Below are 26,910 nucleotides of genomic sequence, written 5' to 3'. Positions count from 1 at the left end.
GTATAGTCATCATTGTCGAGCAGGAAGAAGTAACTCCAGTATCTCTGTACGGATTGTTTGCTTGATGATCATCTTTTTTTCACCCGAGATGTCTCCTCAAAGTAGATAGAATACGAACAGTCCTACTTTTATTTTGATTACACTGAAGCGATTTTGTAACCATGGTCATTCAAGTTTTAATTTCTGAGCGCTTCCCCAGTTTATCTGTGTCATCGAGGTGTTCAGTAATTCCCGCACATGCGCAGCACGAGCAAATGAATAAACACCATAAGCAATAAAAACACGCGCATTATGGGCTCTGTACGCAATGTTGAACAGGTTACAGATAAAAAAACTCACACTATTTCTAGGTCCCTGAGTTTAAGGTATGTATCATCTCTACGGTATTCGTCAATTTCGAAATTTTTCGATTCGGTTGGGGGTCGGGAACATTTAGCTAAAAGAATGATTTTTTTCACCATGTGAGGTGTCACGCAGAATCCCGACATACGTACATTTGGAACTCGACTCCGAAAGTTAAGATCATGTTGAGAAGATTAAAGGCGTTGTCAATACTGGAAAGCACTGAGTATCATTATCAATGCGTCGGTACTGCGCGGACATCGTAGACTCAGTTTTCTCAGCTCAGACAAACACCCGTTGCAGTTTTCCATCGGAAATCTTGGATTGGGCATTCCTCACACAGGACAAGTCTTAAAAAGCACGTCTTTCCAAAGCATACCCGTGTTCCTAGAGAAGGTTACTGCTTACATGTTTTACCTTGCTTCTGCAGCAGTCCCAAGGATGGTCAAAGATTTCTGCTTCTTTTAGCGTTGCACTGAATTTCTCCTTTAAAGTTCAAAACTGGCAAAATAGGAATAAAGTTTTAAACAACTTGTGAACATTTTGAAATTTGAAATCGGGAAAGTTAACAACGTGTGCTGAGGTATTTTGGCATGCTAAGCGTTCTTATGACAGTAATTCGCGCACATGCGCAGCACGAGCAAATGAATCAACACCATAAGCAATAAAAACACGCACATTATGGCCTCTGTAGGCAATGTTGAACAGGTTACGGATAAAAAAACTCACACTATTTCTAGGTCCCTGAGTTTAAGGTATGTATCATCTCTACGGTATTCGTCAATTTCGTTATTTTTCGATTCGGTTGGGGTTCGGGAAGATTTAGCTAAAAGAATGAATATTTTTCACCATGCGAGGTGTCACGCAGAATCCCGAGGAACCACTCCATACTTACATTTGGAACTAGACTCCGAAAGTTAAGATCATGTTGAGAAGATTAAGGGCCTTTTCAATGCTGGGAAGCACTGAGTATCATTATTTACGCAGCGGGACTGCAGGGACATCGTACACTCAGTTTTCTCGGTCCAGTCAAGCACCCGTTGCAGTTTTTCATCGGAAAACTTGCATTGCGCAAACGTTTGACAGGCCAGGTCTTGAAAAGTACATCTTCCCTAAGCATACCCGTGTTTTCAGAGAAGGTTACAGCTTCTTTTATCGTTGCACTGAAATTCTCCTCTAAAGTTCAAAATTTGCAAAATAAGGAGAAAGTTAAAAACAATTTAAGAACATTTTGAAAATTCAAATCGGGAAAGTCAAGAACGTTTGATGAAGTATCTTGGTATGTTGAGCGTTCTTATGAGTAAAAGCCTTGTAGTACAGTCATCTTTGTCGTTCTAAGTTCGCGCTTCCTGATAATTAAGGTGCAATCTTAAGCAAATACTAACAAGCTATGCAGGCAAGAGTGCATTGAGAGAATTGTTGAATTAACGGATTTGTTGCCTAAAAATCTTTGTATAGTCATCATTGTCGAGCAGCAAGAAGTAACTCCAGTATCTCTGTACGGATTGTTTGTTTGATGATCATCTTTTTTTCACCCGAGATGTCTCCTCAAAGTAGATAGAATACGAACAGTCCTACTTTTATTTTGATTACACTGAAGCGATTTTGTAACCATGGTCATTCCAGTTTTAATTTCTGAGCGCTTCCCCAGTTTATCTGTGTCATCGAGGTGTTCAGTAATTCCCGCACATGCGCAGCACGAGCAAATGAATGAACACCATAAGCAATAAAAACACACGCATTATGGCCTCTGTACGCAATGTTGAAGAGGTTACAGATAAAAAAACACACACTATTTCTAGATCCCTGAGTAAAAGGTATGTATCATCTCTACGGAATTCCTCAATTTCGAAATTTTTCGATTCGGTTGGGGTTCGGGAAGATTTAGCTAAAAGAATGAATATTTTTCACCATGCGAGGTGTCACGCAGAATCCCGAGGAACCACTCCATACTTACATTTGGAACTAGACTCCGAAAGTTAAGATCATGTTGAGAAGATTAAGGGCCTTTTCAATGCTGGGAAGCACTGAGTATCATTATTATCGCAGCGGGACTGCAGGGACATCGTACACTCAGTTTTCTCGGTCCAGTCAAGCACCCGTTGCAGTTTTTCATCGGAAAACTTGCATTGCGCAAACGTTTGACAGGCCAGGTCTTGAAAAGTACATCTTCCCTAAGCATACCCGTGTTTTCAGAGAAGGTTACAGCTTCTTTTATCGTTGCACTGAAATTCTCCTCTAAAGTTCAAAATTTGCAAAATAAGGAGAAAGTTAAAAACAATTTAAGAACATTTTGAAAATTCAAATCGGGAAAGTCAAGAACGTTTGATGAAGTATCTTGGTATGTTGAGCGTTCTTATGAGTAAAAGCCTTGTAGTACAGTCATCTTTGTCGTTCTAAGTTCGCGCTTCCTGATAATTAAGGTGCAATCTTAAGCAAATACTAACAAGCTATGCAGGCAAGAGTGCATTGAGAGAATTGTTGAATTAACGGATTTGTTGCCTAAAAATCTTTGTATAGTCATCATTGTCGAGCAGCAAGAAGTAACTCCAGTATCTCTGTACGGATTGTTTGTTTGATGATCATCTTTTTTTCACCCGAGATGTCTCCTCAAAGTAGATAGAATACGAACAGTCCTACTTTTATTTTGATTACACTGAAGCGATTTTGTAACCATGGTCATTCCAGTTTTAATTTCTGAGCGCTTCCCCAGTTTATCTGTGTCATCGAGGTGTTCAGTAATTCCCGCACATGCGCAGCACGAGCAAATTAATAAACACCATAAGCAATAAAAACACGCGCATTATGGCCTCTGTACGCAATGTTGAAGAGGTTACAGATAAAAAAACACACACTATTTCTAGGTCCCTGAGTTTAAGGTATGTATCATCTCTACGGAATTCCTCAATTTCGAAATTTTTCGATTTGGTTGGGGGTCGGGAACATTTAGATAAAAGAATGATTTTTTTCACCATGTGAGGTGTCACGCAGAATCCCGAGGAACCACTCCATACGTACATTTGGAACTCGACTCCGAAAGTTAAGATCATGTTGAGAAGATTAAAGGCCTTGTCAATACTGGAAAGCACTGAGTATCATTATGAATGCGTCGGTACTGCGCGGACATCGTAGACTCAGTTTTCTCAGTCCAGACAAACACCCGTTGCAGTTTTCCATCGGAAATCTTGGATTGGGCATTCCTCACACAGGACAGGTCTTAAAAAGCACGTCTTTCCTAAGCATACCCGTGTTCCTAGAGAAGGTTACTGCTTACAAGTTTTACCTTGCTTCTGCAGCAGTCCCAAGGATGGTCAAAAATTTCTGCTTCTTTTAGCGTTGCACTGAATTTCTCCTTTAAAGTTCAAAACTGGCAAAATAGGAATAAAGTTTTAAACAACTTGTGAACATTTTGAAATTTGAAATCGGGAAAGTTAACAACGTGTGCTGAGGTATTTTGGCATGCTAAGCGTTCTTATGACAGTAATTCTCGCACATGCGCAACACGAGCAAATGAATCAACACCATAAGCAATAAAAACACGCACATTATGGCCTCTGTAGGCAATGTTGAATAGGTTACAGATAAAAAAACTCACACTATTTCTAGGTCCCTGAGTTTAAGGTATGTATCATCTCTACGGTATTCGTCAATTTCGAAATTTTTCGATTCGGTAGGGGGTAGGGAACATTTAGCTAAAAAAATGAGTTTTTCTCACCATGTGAGGTGTCACGCAGAATCCCGAGGAACCACTCCATACGTACATTTGGAACTCGACTCCGAAAGTTAAGATCATGTTGAGAAGATTAAGGGCCTTGTCAATACTGGGAAGCACTGAGTATCATTATGAATGCGTCGGTACTGCGCGGACATCGTAGACTCAGTTTTCTCAGTCCAGACAAACACCCGTTGCAGTTTTCCATCGGAAATCTTGGATTGGGCATTCCTCACACAGGACAGGTCTTAAAAGGCACGTCTTTCCTAAGCATACCCGTGTTCCTAGAGAAGGTTACTGCTTACAAGTTTTACCTTGCTTCAGCAGCGGTCCCAAGGATGGTCAAAGATTTGTGCTTCTTTTAGCGTTGCACTGAATTTCTCCTTTAAAGTTCAAAACTGGCAAAATAGGAATAAAGTTTTAAACAACTTGTGAACATTTTGAAATTTGAAATCGGGAAAGTTAACAACGTGTGCTGAGGTATTTTGGCATGCTAAGCGTTCTTATGACAGTAATTCGCGCACATGCGCAGCACGAGCAAATGAATCAACACCATAAGCAATAAAAACACGCACATTATGGCCTCTGTAGGCAATGTTGAACAGGTTACAGATAAAAAAACTCACACTATTTCTAGGTCCCTGAGTTTAAGGTATGTATCAGCTCTACGGTATTCGTCAATTTCGTTATTTTTCGATTCGGTTGGGGGTCGGGAAGGTTTAGCTAAAAGAATGAATATTTTTCACCATGTGAGGTGTCACGCAGAATCCCGAGGAACCACTCCATACTTACATTTGGAACTAGACTCCGAAAGTTAAGATCATGTTGAGAAGATTAAGGGCCTTGTCAATGCTGGGAAGCACTGAGTATCATTATGATCGCAGCGGGACTGCAGGGACATCGTACACTCAGTTTTCTCGGTCCAGACAAGCACCCGTTGCATTTTTTCATCGGAAATCTTGCATTGCGCAAACGTTTGACAGGCAGGTCTTGAAAAGTACGTCTTCCCTAAGCATACCCGTGTTTTTAGAGAAGGTTACAGCTTCTTTTATCGTTGCACTGAAATTCTCCTCTAAAGTTCAAAATTTGCAAAATAAGGAGAAAGTTAAAAACAATTTAAGAACATTTTGAAAATTCAAATCGGGAAAGTCAAGAACGTTTGATGAAGTATCTTGGTATGTTGAGCGTTCTTATGAGTAAAAGCTTTGTAGTACAGTCATCTTTGTCGTACTAAGTTCGCGCTTCCTGATAATTAAGGTGCAATCTTAAGCAAATACTAACAAGCTATGCAGGCAAGAGTGCATTGAGAGAATTGTTGAATTAACGGATTTGTTGCCTAAAAATGTCTGTATAGTCATCATTGTCGAGCAGCAAGAAGTAACTCCAGTATCTCTTTACGGATTGTTTGTTTGATTATCATCTTTTTTTCACCCGAGATGTCTCCTCAAAGTAGATAGAATACGAACAGTCCTACTTTTATTTTGATTACACTGAAGCGATTTTGTAACCACGGTCATTCCAGTTTTAATTTCTGAGCGCTTCCACAGTTTATCTGTGTCATCGGAGTGTTCAGTAATTCCCGCACATGCGCAGCATGAGCAAATGAATAAACACCATAAGCAATAAAAACACGCGCATTATGGCCTCTGTACGCAATGTTGAACAGGTTACAGATAAAAAAACTCACACTAATTCTAGGTCCCTGAGTTTAAGGTATGTATCATCTCTACGGTATTCGTCAATTTTGAAATTTTTCGATTCGGTTGGGGGTCGGGAACATTTAGCTAAAAGAATGAATTTTTTTCACCATGTGAGGTGTCACGCAGAATCCCGAGGAACCACTCCATACGTACATTTGAAACTCGACTCCGAAAGTTAAGATCATGTTGAGAAGATTAAAGGCCTTGTCAATATTGGGAAGCACTGAGTATCATTATAAATGCGTCGGTACTGCGCGTACATCGTAGACTCAGTTTTCTCAGTCCAGACAAACACCCGTTGCAGTTTTCCATCGGAAATCTTGGATTGGGCATTCCTCACACAGGACAGGTCTTTAAAAGCACGTCATTCCTAAGCATACCCGTGTTCCTAGAGAAGGTTACTGCTTACAAGTTTTACCTTGCTTCTGCAGCAGTCCCAAGGATGGTCAAAGATTTCTGCTTCTTTTAGCGTTGCACTGAATTTCTCCTTTAAAGTTCAAAACTGGCAAAATAGGAATAAAGTTTTAAACAACTTGTGAACATTTTGAAATTTAAAATCGGGAAAGTTAACAACGTGTGCTGAGGTATTTTGGCATGCTAAGCGTTCTTATGACAGTAATTCGCGCACATGCGCAGCACGAGCAAATGAATCAACACCATAAGCAATAAAAACACGCACATTATGGCCTCTGTAGGCAATGTTGAACAGGTTACAGATAAAAAACTCACACTATTTCTAGGTCCCTGAGTTTAAGGTATGTATCATCTCTACGGTATTCGTCAATTTCGTTATTTTTAGATTCAGTTGGGGGTCGGGAAGATTTAGCTAAAAGAATGAATATTTTTCACCATGTGAGGTGTCACGCAGAATCCCGAGGAACCACTCCATACGTACATTTTGAACTCGACTCCGAAAGTTAGGATCATGTTGAGAAGATTAAAGGCCTTGTCAATACTGGGAAGCACTGAGTATCATTATGAATGCGTCGGTACTGCGCGGACATCGTAGACATAGTTTTCTCAGTCCAGACAAACACCCGTTGCAGTTTTCCATCGGAAATCTTGGATTGGGCATTCCTCACACAGGACAGGTCTTAAAAAGCACGTCTTTCCTAAGCATACCCGTGTTCCTAGAGAAGTTTAGTGCTTACAAGTTTTACCTTGCTTCTGCAGCAGTCCCAAGGATGGTCAAAGATTTCTGCTTCTTTTAGCGTTGCACTGAATTTCTCTTTTAAAGTTCAAAACTGGCAAAATAGGAATAAAGTTTTAAACAACTTGTGAACATTTTGAAATTTGAAATCGGGAAAGTTAACAACGTGTGCTGAGGTATTTTGGCATGCTAAGCGTTCTTATGACAGTAATTCTCGCACATGCGCAGCACGAGCAAATGAATCAACACCATAAGCAATTAAAACACGCACATTATGGCCTCTGTAGGCAATGTTGAACAGGTTACAGATAAAAAAACTCACACTATTTCTAGGTCCCTGAGTTTGAGGTATGTGTCATCTCTACGGTATTCGTCAATTTCGTTATTTTTCGATTCGGTTGGGCGTCGGGAAGATTTAGCAAAAGAATGAATATTTTTCACCATGTGAGGTGTCATGCAGAATCCCGAGGAACCACTCCATACGTACATTTGGAACTCGACTCCGAAAGTTAAGATCATGTTGAGAAGATTAAAGGCCTTGTCAATACTGGGAAGCACTGAGTATCATTATGAATGCGTCGGTACTGCGCGGACATCGTAGACTCAGTTTTCTCGGTCCAGACAAGCACCCGTTGCAGTTTTTCATCGGAAAACTTGCATTGCGCAAACGTTTGACAGACCATGTCTTGAACATTACGTCTTCCCTAAGCATACCCGTGTTTTCAGAGAAGGTTGCAGCTTCTTTTATCGTTGCACTGAAATTCTCCTCTAAAGTTCAAAATTTGCAAAATAAGGAGAAAGTTAAAAACAATTTAAGAACATTTTGAAAATTCAAATCGGGAAAGTCAAGAACGTTTGATGAAGTATCTTGGTATGTTGAGCGTTCTTATGAGTAAAAGCCTTGTAGTACAGTCATCTTTGTCGTACTAAGTTCGCGCTTCCTGATAATTAAGGTGCAATCCTAAGCAAATACTAACAAGCTATGCAGGCAAGAGTGCATTGAGAGAATTGTTGAATTAACGGATTTGTTGCCTAAAAATCTCTGTATAGTCATCATTGTCGAGCAGCAAGAATTAACTCCAGTATCTCTTTACGGATTGTTTGTTTGATGATCATCTTTATTTCACCCGAGATGTCTCCTCAAAGTAGATAGAATACGAACAGTCCTACTTTTATTTTGATTACACTGCAGCGATTTTGTAACCACGGTCATTCCAATTTTAATTTCTGAGCGCTTCCCCAGTTTATCTGTGTCATCGAGGTGTTCAGTAATTCCCGCACGTGCGCAGCACGAGCAAATGAATAAACACCATAAGCAATAAAAACACGCGCATTATGGCCTCTGTACGCAATGTTGAACAGGTTACAGAAAAAAAAACTCACACTATTTCTAGGTCCCTCAGTTTAAGGTATGTATCATCTCTACGGTATTCGTCAATTTCGAAATTTTTCGATTCGGTTGGGGGTCGGGAACATTTAGCTAAAAGAATGAATTTTTATCACCATGTGAGGTGTCACGCAGAATCCCGAGGAACCACTCCATACGTACATTTGGAACTCGACTCCGAAAGTTAAGATCATGTTGAGAAGATTAAAGGCCTTGTCAATACTGGGAAGCACTGAGTATCATTATGAATGCGTTGGTACTGCACAGACACCGTAGACTCAGTTTTCTCAGTCCAGACAAAAACCCGTTGCAGTTTTCCATCGGAAATCTTGGATTGAGCATTCCTGACACAGGACAGGTCTTAAAAAGCACGTCTTTCCTAAGCATACCCGTGTTCCTAGAGAAGGTTACTGCTTACAAGTTTTACCTTGCTTCTGCAGCAGTCCCAAGGATGGTCAAAGATTTCTGCTTCTTTTAGCGTTGCACTGAATTTCTCCTTTAAAGTTCAAAACTGGCAAAATAGGAATAAAGTTTTAAACAACTTGTGAACATTTTGAAATTTGAAATCGGGAAAGTTAGCAACGTGTGCTGAGGTATTTTGGCATGCTAAGCGTTCTTATGACAGTAATTCTCGCACATGCGCAGCACGAGCAAATGAATCAACACCATAAGCAATAAAAACACGCACATTATGGCCTTTGTAGGCAATGTTGAACAGGTTACAGATAAAAAAACTCACACTATTTCTAGGTCCCTGAGTTTAAGGTCACGGTCGTTCAAAACCGCGATTTTAAGGAAATAAAGTGTGCGCATGCGCCAAAAATTTTTTAAAAAAAGCGCCTACGGCATAAGATTATGACGTTATCGATATTGACCTCACTCTCTATTATCTTGTTTTAGTTGCCCCCAATAAAAGAAAATTTAACATTTTTTTCTTTTAAAACTAAAGAAGGATGACCATAGACTACTATTTCCCCTTTGGTTGCGACCTGGGGCAGCCTAAACAGACGGCAAGGTCCACAAAAGCCCGGATGGCTAGTTCACAATTTACCAGTACAGGATAACTCTTGTACAACATTCTGACGCAAGGTTTTGCCTAAAAATTACTTTTCCTGTTTGTATGTATCCCTTATCGAGCGTTCTATCGTATTAGGTAGTAGCTGCCACTTTTTTTACTACTAAAATTTTGAGCTTTTCTACACCATACATTTCACTTTCGTTTTCACAAAAAAATGGTTGACAACTATTAGAAATGTAAATTATTATACTTCTAAAATTAAATTTATAAGGAAAAAAAAAAATTCATCTGATCTGTAACCTTAGCTAGCTCTAAGGTTGGTCTTGATTAGTTTTCTAGAAGCCTGCTAAAACTAAACGTAAATGTGAGAAAGCTAGCTTCACTCAGACTCAGTGGACCCCAATGGAAATAATCCACTAACAATAGGTTTTTGTGATTTTCTGGGCTAGAAACATTTTAAATGTTTATCATTATTGTTGTTGTTGTTAGACTAGCAACTGATTGCAAATGAAAAAAATTGTACAGTTATATATGTGTTAAACGAAAGCACACACATTTTTAGACATTTAAGCCTAGACCATTCCTTAATCGTGAGATTTTTCACCACGATAGTCAATCTGAATTATATAAAAATAGTTTACAAATTAGGCTATTACAAGTATTTTTTATTTCAATTCATAATCTGTATTTAACGAATATATTCTTATTTCAAACGCATCCAACAAAAAGTGGTAATCGAGCAAATCGACAAGCTCCTCTGTTTCATCATTGTTCCATCTTTTTTTTTAACCGCTTCTGTCAACAAATCTTCACATGCAAATCACGTTTGAATGACGCTTGAAATTGTGAATTGTTGGGTCAAAATTACTTCAATGAAATCGTGCCAACATGTTTTGTATCATAGAACAATTTGGGACTGGTGCCCTAAAATGTGAACAAACAGAAAGTACAATATAAGCTACCAAAATCACGTGTGCAATGTGTGGCAATTGTTTTCAATCTTTTATAATTCAATAATTTAACAGACCAGCCGTCACATTCAATGGACCCCGGGTACAAACCTCGTACAGCCCACTTCCCTTGTGTGGCCATATTTGTTGTTTTAAATAATGGATTTCAGCCATCGACGCCACAGGAAAAAAAATATGGCGGACGAAAACGTGGTATTGTTTGACTAAGATTTTAACGATGTTAAAACAGGATGTGAATAAAAAAGAAACGTTACAAAACAAATTGTTACCACATCCATCTTAAAAAAAATACTTTTTTTTGCGTTTTTTGTGAAAGAATATCTTCATTAAATTATTGCGGATTTTACTATCGTCACCTAAATAGGCGACATGTAATATTTCATTTTAACATAATTCTTACTTGCGCGAGCATATCGAGGCACGAGTGACAATTTTGGAATCATGGTTGCGTAGACTATTCATTCTGAACAAAGTGTTTTTGCGATTTTTTTTAGGAATGTGTGAGAAGCCATTAAATATTGTAATGTCTTAACTAGGTTACATATGGTCTAACTAGGGTACAATGAGTCGTCTAAATAGGTGGTATGCCCTAATTAGCATACCGTCGCCTAATTAAGTGTTTACCCTGACTGTGAAAGGGTAGGGGGTAGCCACAAGCAACATTTTTCACATCTAACACTGGTTTATTGCTTATATTTATCTTATTGAGTGCACAACTCTCATTTAAAATAATGATATTTACCGATTTATGAAGTCTTGAGGTCATTTCCAAGGACCAATTTCTTTCAGAAAAAAAGTGGCAGCCACAAACCACTGGTTTTATTTGATAAAATAGGCTATCAGCTTTCAGGAAACACATGTCTTAAAGCATGACTTTGCGTTGGAAGGCAAATATCTTCATTTTCCACCAACATATAAAATTTTATGAACAAAACATTGCTATTCTTTCTGTCTCCTCCCAACAAAAGTGAAAGTGATCGGGTAGTGGAATCCAGAGTTTTTGTATAGTCCAAGGCCTGCTCTACTAAAATAAAATCTTTTTAAGAGATGATCTCTACCGCAGAGGCTCGAAAAACATTTGTTTTTAAGGGAAATTTAAAGCACGTGCGATGGTGGCCATTATGAATCGCTTGCGGCAGAAAATTTGATAACAAATAATGGCGCATGCGCACACTTTTTTTCCTGCCGTAAATGACCGTGAAGGTATGTATCATCTCTACGGTATTCGTCAATTTCGTTATTTTTCGATTCGGTTGGGGGTCGGGAAGATTTAGCTAAAAGAATGAATATTTTTCACCATGTGAGGTGTCACGCAGAATCCCGAGGAACCACTCCATACGTACATTTGGGACTAGACTCCGAAAGTTAAGATCATGTTGAGAAGATTAAGGGCCTTGTCAATGCTGGGAAGCACTGAGTATCATTATGATCGCAACGGGACTGCAGGGACATCGTACACTCAGTTTTCTCGGTCCAGACAAGCACCCGTTGCATTTTTTCATCGGAAATCTTGCATTGCGCAAACGTTTGACAGGCAGGTCTTGAAAAGTACGTCTTCCCTAAGCATACCCGTGTTTTTAGAGAAGGTTACAGCTTCTTTTATCGTTGCACTGAAATTCTCCTCTAAAGTTCAAAATTTGCAAAATAAGGAGAAAGTTAAAAACAATTTAAGAACATTTTGAAAATTCAAATCGGGAAAGTCAAGAACGTTTGATGAAGTATCTTGGTATGTTGAGCGTTCTTATGAGTAAAAGCTTTGTAGTACAGTCATCTTTGTCGTACTAAGTTCGCGCTTCCTGATAATTAAGGTGCAATCTTAAGCAAATACTAACAAGCTATGCAGGCAAGAGTGCATTGAGAGAATTGTTGAATTAACGGATTTGTTGCCTAAAAATGTCTGTATAGTCATCATTGTCGAGCAGCAAGAAGTAACTCCAGTATCTCTTTACGGATTGTTTGTTTGATTATCATCTTTTTTTCACCCGAGATGTCTCCTCAAAGTAGATAGAATACGAACAGTCCTACTTTTATTTTGATTACACTGAAGCGATTTTGTAACCACGGTCATTCCAGTTTTAATTTCTGAGCGCTTCCACAGTTTATCTGTGTCATCGGAGTGTTCAGTAATTCCCGCACATGCGCAGCATGAGCAAATGAATAAACACCATAAGCAATAAAAACACGCGCATTATGGCCTCTGTACGCAATGTTGAACAGGTTACAGATAAAAAAACTCACACTAATTCTAGGTCCCTGAGTTTAAGGTATGTATCATCTCTACGGTATTCGTCAATTTTGAAATTTTTCGATTCGGTTGGGGGTCGGGAACATTTAGCTAAAAGAATGAATTTTTTTCACCATGTGAGGTGTCACGCAGAATCCCGAGGAACCACTCCATACGTACATTTGAAACTCGACTCCGAAAGTTAAGATCATGTTGAGAAGATTAAAGGCCTTGTCAATATTGGGAAGCACTGAGTATCATTATAAATGCGTCGGTACTGCGCGTACATCGTAGACTCAGTTTTCTCAGTCCAGACAAACACCCGTTGCAGTTTTCCATCGGAAATCTTGGATTGGGCATTCCTCACACAGGACAGGTCTTTAAAAGCACGTCATTCCTAAGCATACCCGTGTTCCTAGAGAAGGTTACTGCTTACAAGTTTTACCTTGCTTCTGCAGCAGTCCCAAGGATGGTCAAAGATTTCTGCTTCTTTTAGCGTTGCACTGAATTTCTCCTTTAAAGTTCAAAACTGGCAAAATAGGAATAAAGTTTTAAACAACTTGTGAACATTTTGAAATTTAAAATCGGGAAAGTTAACAACGTGTGCTGAGGTATTTTGGCATGCTAAGCGTTCTTATGACAGTAATTCGCGCACATGCGCAGCACGAGCAAATGAATCAACACCATAAGCAATAAAAACACGCACATTATGGCCTCTGTAGGCAATGTTGAACAGGTTACAGATAAAAAACTCACACTATTTCTAGGTCCCTGAGTTTAAGGTATGTATCATCTCTACGGTATTCGTCAATTTCGTTATTTTTAGATTCAGTTGGGGGTCGGGAAGATTTAGCTAAAAGAATGAATATTTTTCACCATGTGAGGTGTCACGCAGAATCCCGAGGAACCACTCCATACGTACATTTTGAACTCGACTCCGAAAGTTAGGATCATGTTGAGAAGATTAAAGGCCTTGTCAATACTGGGAAGCACTGAGTATCATTATGAATGCGTCGGTACTGCGCGGACATCGTAGACATAGTTTTCTCAGTCCAGACAAACACCCGTTGCAGTTTTCCATCGGAAATCTTGGATTGGGCATTCCTCACACAGGACAGGTCTTAAAAAGCACGTCTTTCCTAAGCATACCCGTGTTCCTAGAGAAGTTTAGTGCTTACAAGTTTTACCTTGCTTCTGCAGCAGTCCCAAGGATGGTCAAAGATTTCTGCTTCTTTTAGCGTTGCACTGAATTTCTCTTTTAAAGTTCAAAACTGGCAAAATAGGAATAAAGTTTTAAACAACTTGTGAACATTTTGAAATTTGAAATCGGGAAAGTTAACAACGTGTGCTGAGGTATTTTGGCATGCTAAGCGTTCTTATGACAGTAATTCTCGCACATGCGCAGCACGAGCAAATGAATCAACACCATAAGCAATTAAAACACGCACATTATGGCCTCTGTAGGCAATGTTGAACAGGTTACAGATAAAAAAACTCACACTATTTCTAGGTCCCTGAGTTTGAGGTATGTGTCATCTCTACGGTATTCGTCAATTTCGTTATTTTTCGATTCGGTTGGGCGTCGGGAAGATTTAGCAAAAGAATGAATATTTTTCACCATGTGAGGTGTCATGCAGAATCCCGAGGAACCACTCCATACGTACATTTGGAACTCGACTCCGAAAGTTAAGATCATGTTGAGAAGATTAAAGGCCTTGTCAATACTGGGAAGCACTGAGTATCATTATGAATGCGTCGGTACTGCGCGGACATCGTAGACTCAGTTTTCTCGGTCCAGACAAGCACCCGTTGCAGTTTTTCATCGGAAAACTTGCATTGCGCAAACGTTTGACAGACCATGTCTTGAACATTACGTCTTCCCTAAGCATACCCGTGTTTTCAGAGAAGGTTGCAGCTTCTTTTATCGTTGCACTGAAATTCTCCTCTAAAGTTCAAAATTTGCAAAATAAGGAGAAAGTTAAAAACAATTTAAGAACATTTTGAAAATTCAAATCGGGAAAGTCAAGAACGTTTGATGAAGTATCTTGGTATGTTGAGCGTTCTTATGAGTAAAAGCCTTGTAGTACAGTCATCTTTGTCGTACTAAGTTCGCGCTTCCTGATAATTAAGGTGCAATCCTAAGCAAATACTAACAAGCTATGCAGGCAAGAGTGCATTGAGAGAATTGTTGAATTAACGGATTTGTTGCCTAAAAATCTCTGTATAGTCATCATTGTCGAGCAGCAAGAATTAACTCCAGTATCTCTTTACGGATTGTTTGTTTGATGATCATCTTTATTTCACCCGAGATGTCTCCTCAAAGTAGATAGAATACGAACAGTCCTACTTTTATTTTGATTACACTGCAGCGATTTTGTAACCACGGTCATTCCAATTTTAATTTCTGAGCGCTTCCCCAGTTTATCTGTGTCATCGAGGTGTTCAGTAATTCCCGCACGTGCGCAGCACGAGCAAATGAATAAACACCATAAGCAATAAAAACACGCGCATTATGGCCTCTGTACGCAATGTTGAACAGGTTACAGAAAAAAAAACTCACACTATTTCTAGGTCCCTCAGTTTAAGGTATGTATCATCTCTACGGTATTCGTCAATTTCGAAATTTTTCGATTCGGTTGGGGGTCGGGAACATTTAGCTAAAAGAATGAATTTTTATCACCATGTGAGGTGTCACGCAGAATCCCGAGGAACCACTCCATACGTACATTTGGAACTCGACTCCGAAAGTTAAGATCATGTTGAGAAGATTAAAGGCCTTGTCAATACTGGGAAGCACTGAGTATCATTATGAATGCGTTGGTACTGCACAGACACCGTAGACTCAGTTTTCTCAGTCCAGACAAAAACCCGTTGCAGTTTTCCATCGGAAATCTTGGATTGAGCATTCCTGACACAGGACAGGTCTTAAAAAGCACGTCTTTCCTAAGCATACCCGTGTTCCTAGAGAAGGTTACTGCTTACAAGTTTTACCTTGCTTCTGCAGCAGTCCCAAGGATGGTCAAAGATTTCTGCTTCTTTTAGCGTTGCACTGAATTTCTCCTTTAAAGTTCAAAACTGGCAAAATAGGAATAAAGTTTTAAACAACTTGTGAACATTTTGAAATTTGAAATCGGGAAAGTTAGCAACGTGTGCTGAGGTATTTTGGCATGCTAAGCGTTCTTATGACAGTAATTCTCGCACATGCGCAGCACGAGCAAATGAATCAACACCATAAGCAATAAAAACACGCACATTATGGCCTTTGTAGGCAATGTTGAACAGGTTACAGATAAAAAAACTCACACTATTTCTAGGTCCCTGAGTTTAAGGTCACGGTCGTTCAAAACCGCGATTTTAAGGAAATAAAGTGTGCGCATGCGCCAAAAATTTTTTAAAAAAAGCGCCTACGGCATAAGATTATGACGTTATCGATATTGACCTCACTCTCTATTATCTTGTTTTAGTTGCCCCCAATAAAAGAAAATTTAACATTTTTTTCTTTTAAAACTAAAGAAGGATGACCATAGACTACTATTTCCCCTTTGGTTGCGACCTGGGGCAGCCTAAACAGACGGCAAGGTCCACAAAAGCCCGGATGGCTAGTTCACAATTTACCAGTACAGGATAACTCTTGTACAACATTCTGACGCAAGGTTTTGCCTAAAAATTACTTTTCCTGTTTGTATGTATCCCTTATCGAGCGTTCTATCGTATTAGGTAGTAGCTGCCACTTTTTTTACTACTAAAATTTTGAGCTTTTCTACACCATACATTTCACTTTCGTTTTCACAAAAAAATGGTTGACAACTATTAGAAATGTAAATTATTATACTTCTAAAATTAAATTTATAAGGAAAAAAAAAAATTCATCTGATCTGTAACCTTAGCTAGCTCTAAGGTTGGTCTTGATTAGTTTTCTAGAAGCCTGCTAAAACTAAACGTAAATGTGAGAAAGCTAGCTTCACTCAGACTCAGTGGACCCCAATGGAAATAATCCACTAACAATAGGTTTTTGTGATTTTCTGGGCTAGAAACATTTTAAATGTTTATCATTATTGTTGTTGTTGTTAGACTAGCAACTGATTGCAAATGAAAAAAATTGTACAGTTATATATGTGTTAAACGAAAGCACACACATTTTTAGACATTTAAGCCTAGACCATTCCTTAATCGTGAGATTTTTCACCACGATAGTCAATCTGAATTATATAAAAATAGTTTACAAATTAGGCTATTACAAGTATTTTTTATTTCAATTCATAATCTGTATTTAACGAATATATTCTTATTTCAAACGCATCCAACAAAAAGTGGTAATCGAGCAAATCGACAAGCTCCTCTGTTTCATCATTGTTCCATCTTTTTTTTTAACCGCTTCTGTCAACAAATCTTCACATGCAAATCACGTTTGAATGACGCTTGAAATTGTGAATTGTTGGGTCAAAATTACTTCAATGAAATCGTGCCAACATGTTTTGTATCATAGAACAATTTGGGACTGGTGCCCTAAAATGTGAACAAACAGAAAGTACAATATAAGCTACCAAAATCACGTGTGCAATGTGTGGCAATTGTTTTCAATCTTTTATAATTCAATAATTTAACAGACCAGCCGTCACATTCAATGGACCCCGGGTACAAACCTCGTACAGCCCACTTCCCTTGTGTGGCCATATTTGTTGTTTTAAATAATGGATTTCAGCCATCGACGCCACAGGAAAAAAAATATGGCGGACGAAAACGTGGTATTGTTTGACTAAGATTTTAACGATGTTAAAACAGGATGTGAATAAAAAAGAAACGTTACAAAACAAATTGTTACCACATCCATCTTAAAAAAAATACTTTTTTTTGCGTTTTTTGTGAAAGAATATCTTCATTAAATTATTGCGGATTTTACTATCGTCACCTAAATAGGCGACATGTAATATTTCATTTTAACATAATTCTTACTTGCGCGAGCATATCGAGGCACGAGTGACAATTTTGGAATCATGGTTGCGTAGACTATTCATTCTGAACAAAGTGTTTTTGCGATTTTTTTTAGGAATGTGTGAGAAGCCATTAAATATTGTAATGTCTTAACTAGGTTACATATGGTCTAACTAGGGTACAATGAGTCGTCTAAATAGGTGGTATGCCCTAATTAGCATACCGTCGCCTAATTAAGTGTTTACCCTGACTGTGAAAGGGTAGGGGGTAGCCACAAGCAACATTTTTCACATCTAACACTGGTTTATTGCTTATATTTATCTTATTGAGTGCACAACTCTCATTTAAAATAATGATATTTACCGATTTATGAAGTCTTGAGGTCATTTCCAAGGACCAATTTCTTTCAGAAAAAAAGTGGCAGCCACAAACCACTGGTTTTATTTGATAAAATAGGCTATCAGCTTTCAGGAAACACATGTCTTAAAGCATGACTTTGCGTTGGAAGGCAAATATCTTCATTTTCCACCAACATATAAAATTTTATGAACAAAACATTGCTATTCTTTCTGTCTCCTCCCAACAAAAGTGAAAGTGATCGGGTAGTGGAATCCAGAGTTTTTGTATAGTCCAAGGCCTGCTCTACTAAAATAAAATCTTTTTAAGAGATGATCTCTACCGCAGAGGCTCGAAAAACATTTGTTTTTAAGGGAAATTTAAAGCACGTGCGATGGTGGCCATTATGAATCGCTTGCGGCAGAAAATTTGATAACAAATAATGGCGCATGCGCACACTTTTTTTCCTGCCGTAAATGACCGTGAAGGTATGTATCATCTCTACGGTATTCGTCAATTTCGTTATTTTTCGATTCGGTTGGGGGTCGGGAAGATTTAGCTAAAAGAATGAATATTTTTCACCATGTGAGGTGTCACGCAGAATCCCGAGGAACCACTCCATACGTACATTTGGGACTAGACTCCGAAAGTTAAGATCATGTTGAGAAGATTAAGGGCCTTGTCAATGCTGGGAAGCACTGAGTATCATTATGATCGCAACGGGACTGCAGGGACATCGTACACTCAGTTTTCTCGGTCCAGACAAGCACCCGTTGCAGTTTTTCATCGGAAAACTTGCATTGCGCAAACGTTTGACAGGCCAGGTCTTGAAAAGTACGTCTTCCCTAAGCATACCCGTGTTTTCAGAGAAGGTTGCAGCTTCTTTTATCGTTGCACTGAAATTCTCCTCTAAAGTTCAAAATTTGCAAAATAAGGAGAAAGTTAAAAACAATTTAAGAACATTTTGAAAATTCAAATCGGGAAAGTCAAGAACGTTTGATGAAGTATCTTGGTATGTTGAGCGTTCTTATGAGTAAAAGCCTTGTAGTACAGTCATCTTTGTCGTACTAAGTTCGCGCTTCCTGATAATTAAGGTGCAATCCAAAGCAAATACTAACAAGCTATGCAGGCAAGAGTGCATTGAGAGAATTGTTGAATTAACGGATTTGTTGCCTAAAAATCTCTGTATAGTCATCATTGTCGAGCAGCAAGAATTAACTCCAGTATCTCTTTACGGATTGTTTGTTTGATGATCATCTTTATTTCACCCGAGATGTCTCCTCAAAGTAGATAGAATACGAACAGTCCTACTTTTATTTTGATTACACTGAAGCGATTTTTTAACCACGGTCATTCCAGTTTTATTTTCTGAGCGCTTCCCCAGTTTATCTGTGTCATCGAGGTGTTCAGTAATTCCCGCACATGCGCAGCACGAGCAAATGAATAAACACCATAAGCAATAAAAACACGCGCATTATGGCCTCTGTACGCAATGTTGAACAGGTTACAGAAAAAAAAACTCACACTATTTCTAGGTCCCTCAGTTTAAGGTATGTATCATCTCTACGGTATTCGTCAATTTCGAAATTTTTCGATTCGGTTGGGGGTCGGGAACATTTAGCTAAAAGAATGAATTTTTATCACCATGTGAGGTGTCACGCAGAATCCCGAGGAACCACTCCATACGTACATTTGGAACTCGACTCCGAAAGTTAAGATCATGTTGAGAAGATTAAAGGCCTTGTCAATACTGGGAAGCACTGAGTATCATTATGAATGCGTTGGTACTGCACGGACACCGTAGACTCAGTTTTCTCAGTCCAGACAAAAACCCGTTGCAGTTTTCCATCGGAAATCTTGGATTGAGCATTCCTGACACAGGACAGGTCTTAAAAAGCACGTCTTTCCTAAGCATACCCGTGTTCCTAGAGAAGGTTACTGCTTACAAGTTTTACCTTGCTTCTGCAGCAGTCCCAAGGATGGTCAAAGATTTCTGCTTCTTTTAGCGTTGCACTGAATTTCTCCTTTAAAGTTCAAAACTGGCAAAATAGGAATAAAGTTTTAAACAACTTGTGAACATTTTGAAATTTGAAATCGGGAAAGTTAGCAACGTGTGCTGAGGTATTTTGGCATGCTAAGCGTTCTTATGACAGTAATTCTCGCACATGCGCAGCACGAGCAAATGAATCAACACCATAAGCAATAAAAACACGCACATTATGGCCTCTGTAGGCAATGTTGAACAGGTTACAGATAAAAAAACTCACACTATTTCTAGGTCCCTGAGTTTAAGGTCACGGTCGTTCAAAACCGCGATTTTAAGGAAATAAAGTGTGCGCATGCGCCAAAAATTTTTTAAAAAAAGCGCCTACGGCATAAGATTATGACGTTATCGATATTGACCTCACTCTCTATTATCTTGTTTTAGTTGCCCCCAATAAAAGAAAATTTAACATTTTTTTCTTTTAAAACTAAAGAAGGATGACCATAGACTACTATTTCCCCTCTGGTTGCGACCCGGGGCAGCCTAAACAGACGGTAAGGTCCACAAAAGCCCGGATGGCTAGTTCACAATTTACCAGTACAGGATTACTCTTGTACAACATTCTGACGCAAGGTTTTGCCTAAAAATTACTTTTCCTGTTTGTATGTATCCCTTATCGAGCGTTCTATCGTATTAGGTAGTAGCTGCCACTTTTTTTACTACTAAAATTTTGAGCTTTTCTACACCATACATTTCACTTTCGTTTTCACAAAAAAATGGTTGACAACTATTAGAAATGTAAATTATTATACTTCTAAAATTAAATTTATAAGGAAAAAAAAAAATTCATCTGACCTGTAACCTTAGCTAGCTCTAAGGTTGGTCTTGATTAGTTTTCTAGAAGCCTGCTAAAACTAAACGTAAATGTGAGAAAGCTAGCTTCACTCAGACTCAGTGGACCCCAATGGAAATAATCCACTAACAATAGGTTTTTGTGATTTTCTGGGCTAGAAACATTTTAAATGTTTATCATTATTGTTGTTGTTGTTAGACTAGCAACTGATTGCAAATGAAAAAAATTGTACAGTTATATATGTGTTAAACGAAAGCACACACATTTTTAGACATTTAAGCCTAAACCATTCCTTAATCGTGAGATTTTTCACCACGATAGTCAATCTGAATTATATAAAAATAGTTTACAAATTAGGCTATTACAAATATTTTTTATTTCAATTCATAATCTGTATTTAACGAATATATTCTTATTTCAAACGCATCCAACAAAAAGTGATAATCGAGCAAATCGACAAGCTCCTCTGTTTCATCATTGTTCCATCTTTTTTTTTAACCGCTTCTGTCAACAAATCTTCACATGCAAATCACGTTTGAATGACGCTTGAAATTGTGAATTGTTGGGTCAAAATTACTTCAATGAAATCGTGCCAACATGTTTTGTATCATAGAACAATTTGGGACTGGTGCCCTAAAATGTGAACAAACAGAAAGTACAATATAAGCTACCAAAATCACGTGTGCAATGTGTGGCAATTGTTTTCAATCTTTTATAATTCAATAATTTAACAGACCAGCCGTCACATTCAATGGACCCCGGGTACAAACCTCGTACAGCCCACTTCCCTTGTGTGGCCATATTTGTTGTTTTAAATAATGGATTTCAGCCATCGACGCCACAGGAAAAAAAATATGGCGGACGAAAACGTGGTATTGTTTGACTAAGATTTTAACGATGTTAAAACAGGATGTGAATAAAAAAGAAACGTTACAAAACAAATTGTTACCACATCCATCTTAAAAAAAATACTTTTTTTTGCGTTTTTTGTGAAAGAATATCTTCATTAAATTATTGCGGATTTTACTATCGTCACCTAAATAGGCGACATGTAATATTTCATTTTAACATAATTCTTACTTGCGCGAGCATATCGAGGCACGAGTGACAATTTTGGAATCATGGTTGCGTAGACTATTCATTCTGAACAAAGTGTTTTTGCGATTTTTTTTAGGAATGTGTGAGAAGCCATTAAATATTGTAATGTCTTAACTAGGTTACATATGGTCTAACTAGGGTACAATGAGTCGTCTAAATAGGTGGTATGCCCTAATTAGCATACCGTCGCCTAATTAAGTGTTTACCATGACTGTGAAAGGGTAGGGGGTAGCCACAAGCAACATTTTTCACATCTAACACTGGTTTATTGCTTATATTTATCTTATTGAGTGCACAACTCTCATTTAAAATAATGATATTTACCGATTTATGAAGTCTTGAGGTCATTTCCAAGGACCAATTTCTTTCAGAAAAAAAGTGGCAGCCACAAACCACTGGTTTTATTTGATAAAATAGGCTATCAGCTTTCAGGAAACACATGTCTTAAAGCATGACTTTGCGTTGGAAGGCAAATATCTTCATTTTCCACCAACATATAAAATTTTATGAACAAAACATTGCTATTCTTTCTGTCTCCTCCCAACAAAAGTGAAAGTGATCGGGTAGTGGAATCCAGAGTTTTTGTATAGTCCAAGGCCTGCTCTACTAAAATAAAATCTTTTTAAGAGATGATCTCTACCGCAGAGGCTCGAAAAACATTTGTTTTTAAGGGAAATTTAAAGCACGTGCGATGGTGGCCATTATGAATCGCTTGCGGCAGAAAATTTGATAACAAATAATGGCGCATGCGCACACTTTTTTTCCTGCCGTAAATGACCGTGAAGGTATGTATCATCTCTACGGTATTCGTCAATTTCGTTATTTTTCGATTCGGTTGGGGGTCGGGAAGATTTAGCTAAAAGAATGAATATTTTTCACCATGTGAGGTGTCACGCAGAATCCCGAGGAACCACTCCATACGTACATTTGGGACTAGACTCCGAAAGTTAAGATCATGTTGAGAAGATTAAGGGCCTTGTCAATGCTGGGAAGCACTGAGTATCATTATGATCGCAGCGGGACTGCAGGGACATCGTACACTCAGTTTTCTCGGTCCAGACAAGCACCCGTTGCAGTTTTTCATCGGAAAACTTGCATTGCGCAAACGTTTGACAGGCCAGGTCTTGAAAAGTACGTCTTCCCTAAGCATACCGGTGTTTTTAGAGAAGGTTACAGTGTCTTTTATCGTTGCACTGAAATTCTTCTCTAAAGTTCAAAATTTGCAAAATAAGGAGAAAGTTAAAAACAATTTAAGAACATTTTGAAAATTCAAATCGGGAAAGTCAAGAACGTTTGATAAAGTATCTTGGTATGTTGTGCGTTCTTATAAGTAAAAGCCTTGTAGTACAGTCATCTTTGTCGTACTAAGTTCGCGCTTCCTGATAATTAATGTGCAATCTTAAGCAAATACTAACAAGCTATGCAGGCAAGAGTGCATTGAGAGAATTGTTGAATTAACGGATTTTTTGCCTAAAAATCTCTGTATAGTCATCATTGTCGAGCAGCAGGAAGTAACTCCAGTATCTCTTTACGGATTTTTTGTTTGATGATCACCTTTTTTTCACCCGAGATGTCTCCTCAAAGTAGATAGAATACGAACAGTCCTACTTTTATTTTGATTACACTGAAGCGATTTTGTAACCACGGTCATTCCAGTTTTAATTTCTGAGCGCTTCCCCAGTTTATCTGTGTCATCGAGGTGTTCAGTAATTCCCGCACATGCGCAGCACGAGCAAATGAATAAACACCATAAGCAATAAAAACACGCGCATTATGGCCTCTGTACGCAATGTTGAACAGGTTTCAGATAAAAAAACTCACACTATTTCTAGGTCCCTGAGTTTAAGGTATGTATCATCTCTACGGTATTCGTCAATTTCGAAATTTTTCGATTCGGTTGGGGGTCGGGAACATTTAGCTAAAAGAATGAATTTTTTTCACCATGTGAGGTGTCACGCAGAATCCCGAGGAACCACTCCATACGTACATTTGGAACTCGACTCCGAAAGTTAAGATCATGTTGAGAAGATTAAGGGCCTTGTTAATGCTGGGAAGCACTGAGTATCATTATGATCGCAGCGGGACTGCAGGGACATCGTACACTCAGTTTTCTCGGTCCAGACAAGCACCCGTTGCAGTTTTTCATCGGAAAACTTGCATTGCGCAAACGTTTGACAGGCCAGGTCTTGAAAAGTACGTCTTCCCTAAGCATACCGGTGTTTTTAGAGAAGGTTACAGCTTCTTTTATCGTTGCACTGAAATTCTCCTCTAAAGTTCAAAATTTACAAAATAAGGAGAAAGTTAAAAACAATTTAAGAACATTTTGAAAATTCAAATCGGGAAAGTCAAGAACGTTTGATAAAGTATCTTGGTATGTTGTGCGTTCTTATGAGTAAAAGCCTTGTAGTACAGTCATCTTTGTCGTACTAAGTTCGCGCTTCCTGATAATTAATGTGCAATCTTAAGCAAATACTAACAAGCTATGCAGGCAAGAGTGCATTGAGAGAATTGTTGAATTAACGGATTTGTTGCCTAAAAATCTCTGTATAGTCATCATTGTCGAGCAGCAAGAATTAACTCCAGTATCTCTTTACGGATTGTTTGTTTGATGATCATCTTTATTTCACCCGAGATGTCTCCTCAAAGTAGATAGAATACGAACAGTCCTACTTTTATTTTGATTACACTGAAGCGATTTTTTAACCACGGTCATTCCAGTTTTATTTTCTGAGCGCTTCCCCAGTTTATCTGTGTCATCGAGGTGTTCAGTAATTCCCGCACATGCGCAGCACGAGCAAATGAATAAACACCATAAGCAATAAAAACACGCGCATTATGGCCTCTGTACGCAATGTTGAACAGGTTACAGAAAAAAAAACTCACACTATTTCTAGGTCCCTCAGTTTAAGGTATGTATCATCTCTACGGTATTCGTCAATTTCGAAATTTTTCGATTCGGTTGGGGGTCGGGAACATTTAGCTAAAAGAATGAATTTTTATCACCATGTGAGGTGTCACGCAGAATCCCGAGGAACCACTCCATACGTACATTTGGAACTCGACTCCGAAAGTTAAGATCATGTTGAGAAGATTAAAGGCCTTGTCAATACTGGGAAGCACTGAGTATCATTATGAATGCGTTGGTACTGCACGGACACCGTAGACTCAGTTTTCTCAGTCCAGACAAAAACCCGTTGCAGTTTTCCATCGGAAATCTTGGATTGAGCATTCCTGACACAGGACAGGTCTTAAAAAGCACGTCTTTCCTAAGCATACCCGTGTTCCTAGAGAAGGTTACTGCTTACAAGTTTTACCTTGCTTCTGCAGCAGTCCCAAGGATGGTCAAAGATTTCTGCTTCTTTTAGCGTTGCACTGAATTTCTCCTTTAAAGTTCAAAACTGGCAAAATAGGAATAAAGTTTTAAACAACTTGTGAACATTTTGAAATTTGAAATCGGGAAAGTTAGCAACGTGTGCTGAGGTATTTTGGCATGCTAAGCGTTCTTATGACAGTAATTCTCGCACATGCGCAGCACGAGCAAATGAATCAACACCATAAGCAATAAAAACACGCACATTATGGCCTCTGTAGGCAATGTTGAACAGGTTACAGATAAAAAAACTCACACTATTTCTAGGTCCCTGAGTTTAAGGTCACGGTCGTTCAAAACCGCGATTTTAAGGAAATAAAGTGTGCGCATGCGCCAAAAATTTTTTAAAAAAAGCGCCTACGGCATAAGATTATGACGTTATCGATATTGACCTCACTCTCTATTATCTTGTTTTAGTTGCCCCCAATAAAAGAAAATTTAACATTTTTTTCTTTTAAAACTAAAGAAGGATGACCATAGACTACTATTTCCCCTTTGGTTGCGACCCGGGGCAGCCTAAACAGACGGTAAGGTCCACAAAAGCCCGGATGGCTAGTTCACAATTTACCAGTACAGGATTACTCTTGTACAACATTCTGACGCAAGGTTTTGCCTAAAAATTACTTTTCCTGTTTGTATGTATCCCTTATCGAGCGTTCTATCGTATTAGGTAGTACCTGCCACTTTTTTTACTACTAAAATTTTGAGCTTTTCTACACCATACATTTCACTTTCGTTTTCACAAAAAAATGGTTGACAACTATTAGAAATGTAAATTATTATACTTCTAAAATTAAATTTATAAGGAAAAAAAAAAATTCATCTGACCTGTAACCTTAGCTAGCTCTAAGGTTGGTCTTGATTAGTTTTCTAGAAGCCTGCTAAAACTAAACGTAAATGTGAGAAAGCTAGCTTCACTCAGACTCAGTGGACCCCAATGGAAATAATCCACTAACAATAGGTTTTTGTGATTTTCTGGGCTAGAAACATTTTAAATGTTTATCATTATTGTTGTTGTTGTTAGACTAGCAACTGATTGCAAATGAAAAAAATTGTACAGTTATATATGTGTTAAACGAAAGCACACACATTTTTAGACATTTAAGCCTAAACCATTCCTTAATCGTGAGATTTTTCACCACGATAGTCAATCTGAATTATATAAAAATAGTTTACAAATTAGGCTATTACAAGTATTTTTTATTTCAATTCATAATCTGTATTTAACGAATATATTCTTATTTCAAACGCATCCAACAAAAAGTGATAATCGAGCAAATCGACAAGCTCCTCTGTTTCATCATTGTTCCATCTTTTTTTTTAACCGCTTCTGTCAACAAATCTTCACATGCAAATCACGTTTGAATGACGCTTGAAATTGTGAATTGTTGGGTCAAAATTACTTCAATGAAATCGTGCCAACATGTTTTGTATCATAGAACAATTTGGGACTGGTGCCCTAAAATGTGAACAAACAGAAAGTACAATATAAGCTACCAAAATCACGTGTGCATTGTGTGGCAATTGTTTTCAATCTTTTATAATTCAATAATTTAACAGACCAGCCGTCACATTCAATGGACCCCGGGTACAAACCTCGTACAGCCCACTTCCCTTGTGTGGCCATATTTGTTGTTTTAAATAATGGATTTCAGCCATCGACGCCACAGGAAAAAAAATATGGCGGACGAAAACGTGGTATTGTTTGACTAAGATTTTAACGATGTTAAAACAGGATGTGAATAAAAAAGAAACGTTACAAAACAAATTGTTACCACATCCATCTTAAAAAAAATACTTTTTTTTGCGTTTTTTGTGAAAGAATATCTTCAT

The 26,910-nt window shown here is 38.3% G+C and overlaps 2 long non-coding RNA genes across 2 annotated transcripts; both read right to left on the bottom strand.

The window, feature by feature from the left end:
* Positions 1 to 9,475: 9,475 nt before the first annotated feature.
* LOC130644800 (uncharacterized) lies at positions 9,476 to 11,476 on the bottom strand. The gene is made up of 2 exons (XR_008982629.1): positions 11,023 to 11,476; positions 9,476 to 10,233 (listed from the first exon to the last, which is right to left on the bottom strand). It is a non-coding gene; the product is annotated as an uncharacterized LOC130644800 (long non-coding RNA).
* Positions 11,477 to 16,252: 4,776 nt separating this feature from the next.
* Positions 16,253 to 18,253, bottom strand: LOC130644799 (uncharacterized). Its single transcript, XR_008982628.1, has 2 exons — positions 17,800 to 18,253; positions 16,253 to 17,010 (listed from the first exon to the last, which is right to left on the bottom strand). It is a non-coding gene; the product is annotated as an uncharacterized LOC130644799 (long non-coding RNA).
* Between the last annotated feature and the right edge of the window lie 8,657 nt (positions 18,254 to 26,910).

Source organism: Hydractinia symbiolongicarpus, chromosome 5 (assembly GCF_029227915.1).
Source record: "Hydractinia symbiolongicarpus strain clone_291-10 chromosome 5, HSymV2.1, whole genome shotgun sequence".
NCBI classification, from domain to species: Eukaryota; Metazoa; Cnidaria; class Hydrozoa; order Anthoathecata; family Hydractiniidae; genus Hydractinia; species Hydractinia symbiolongicarpus.
Note: the sequence above shows the minus strand (reverse complement) of the source record. Positions and strands in the feature narration are given on the sequence as shown.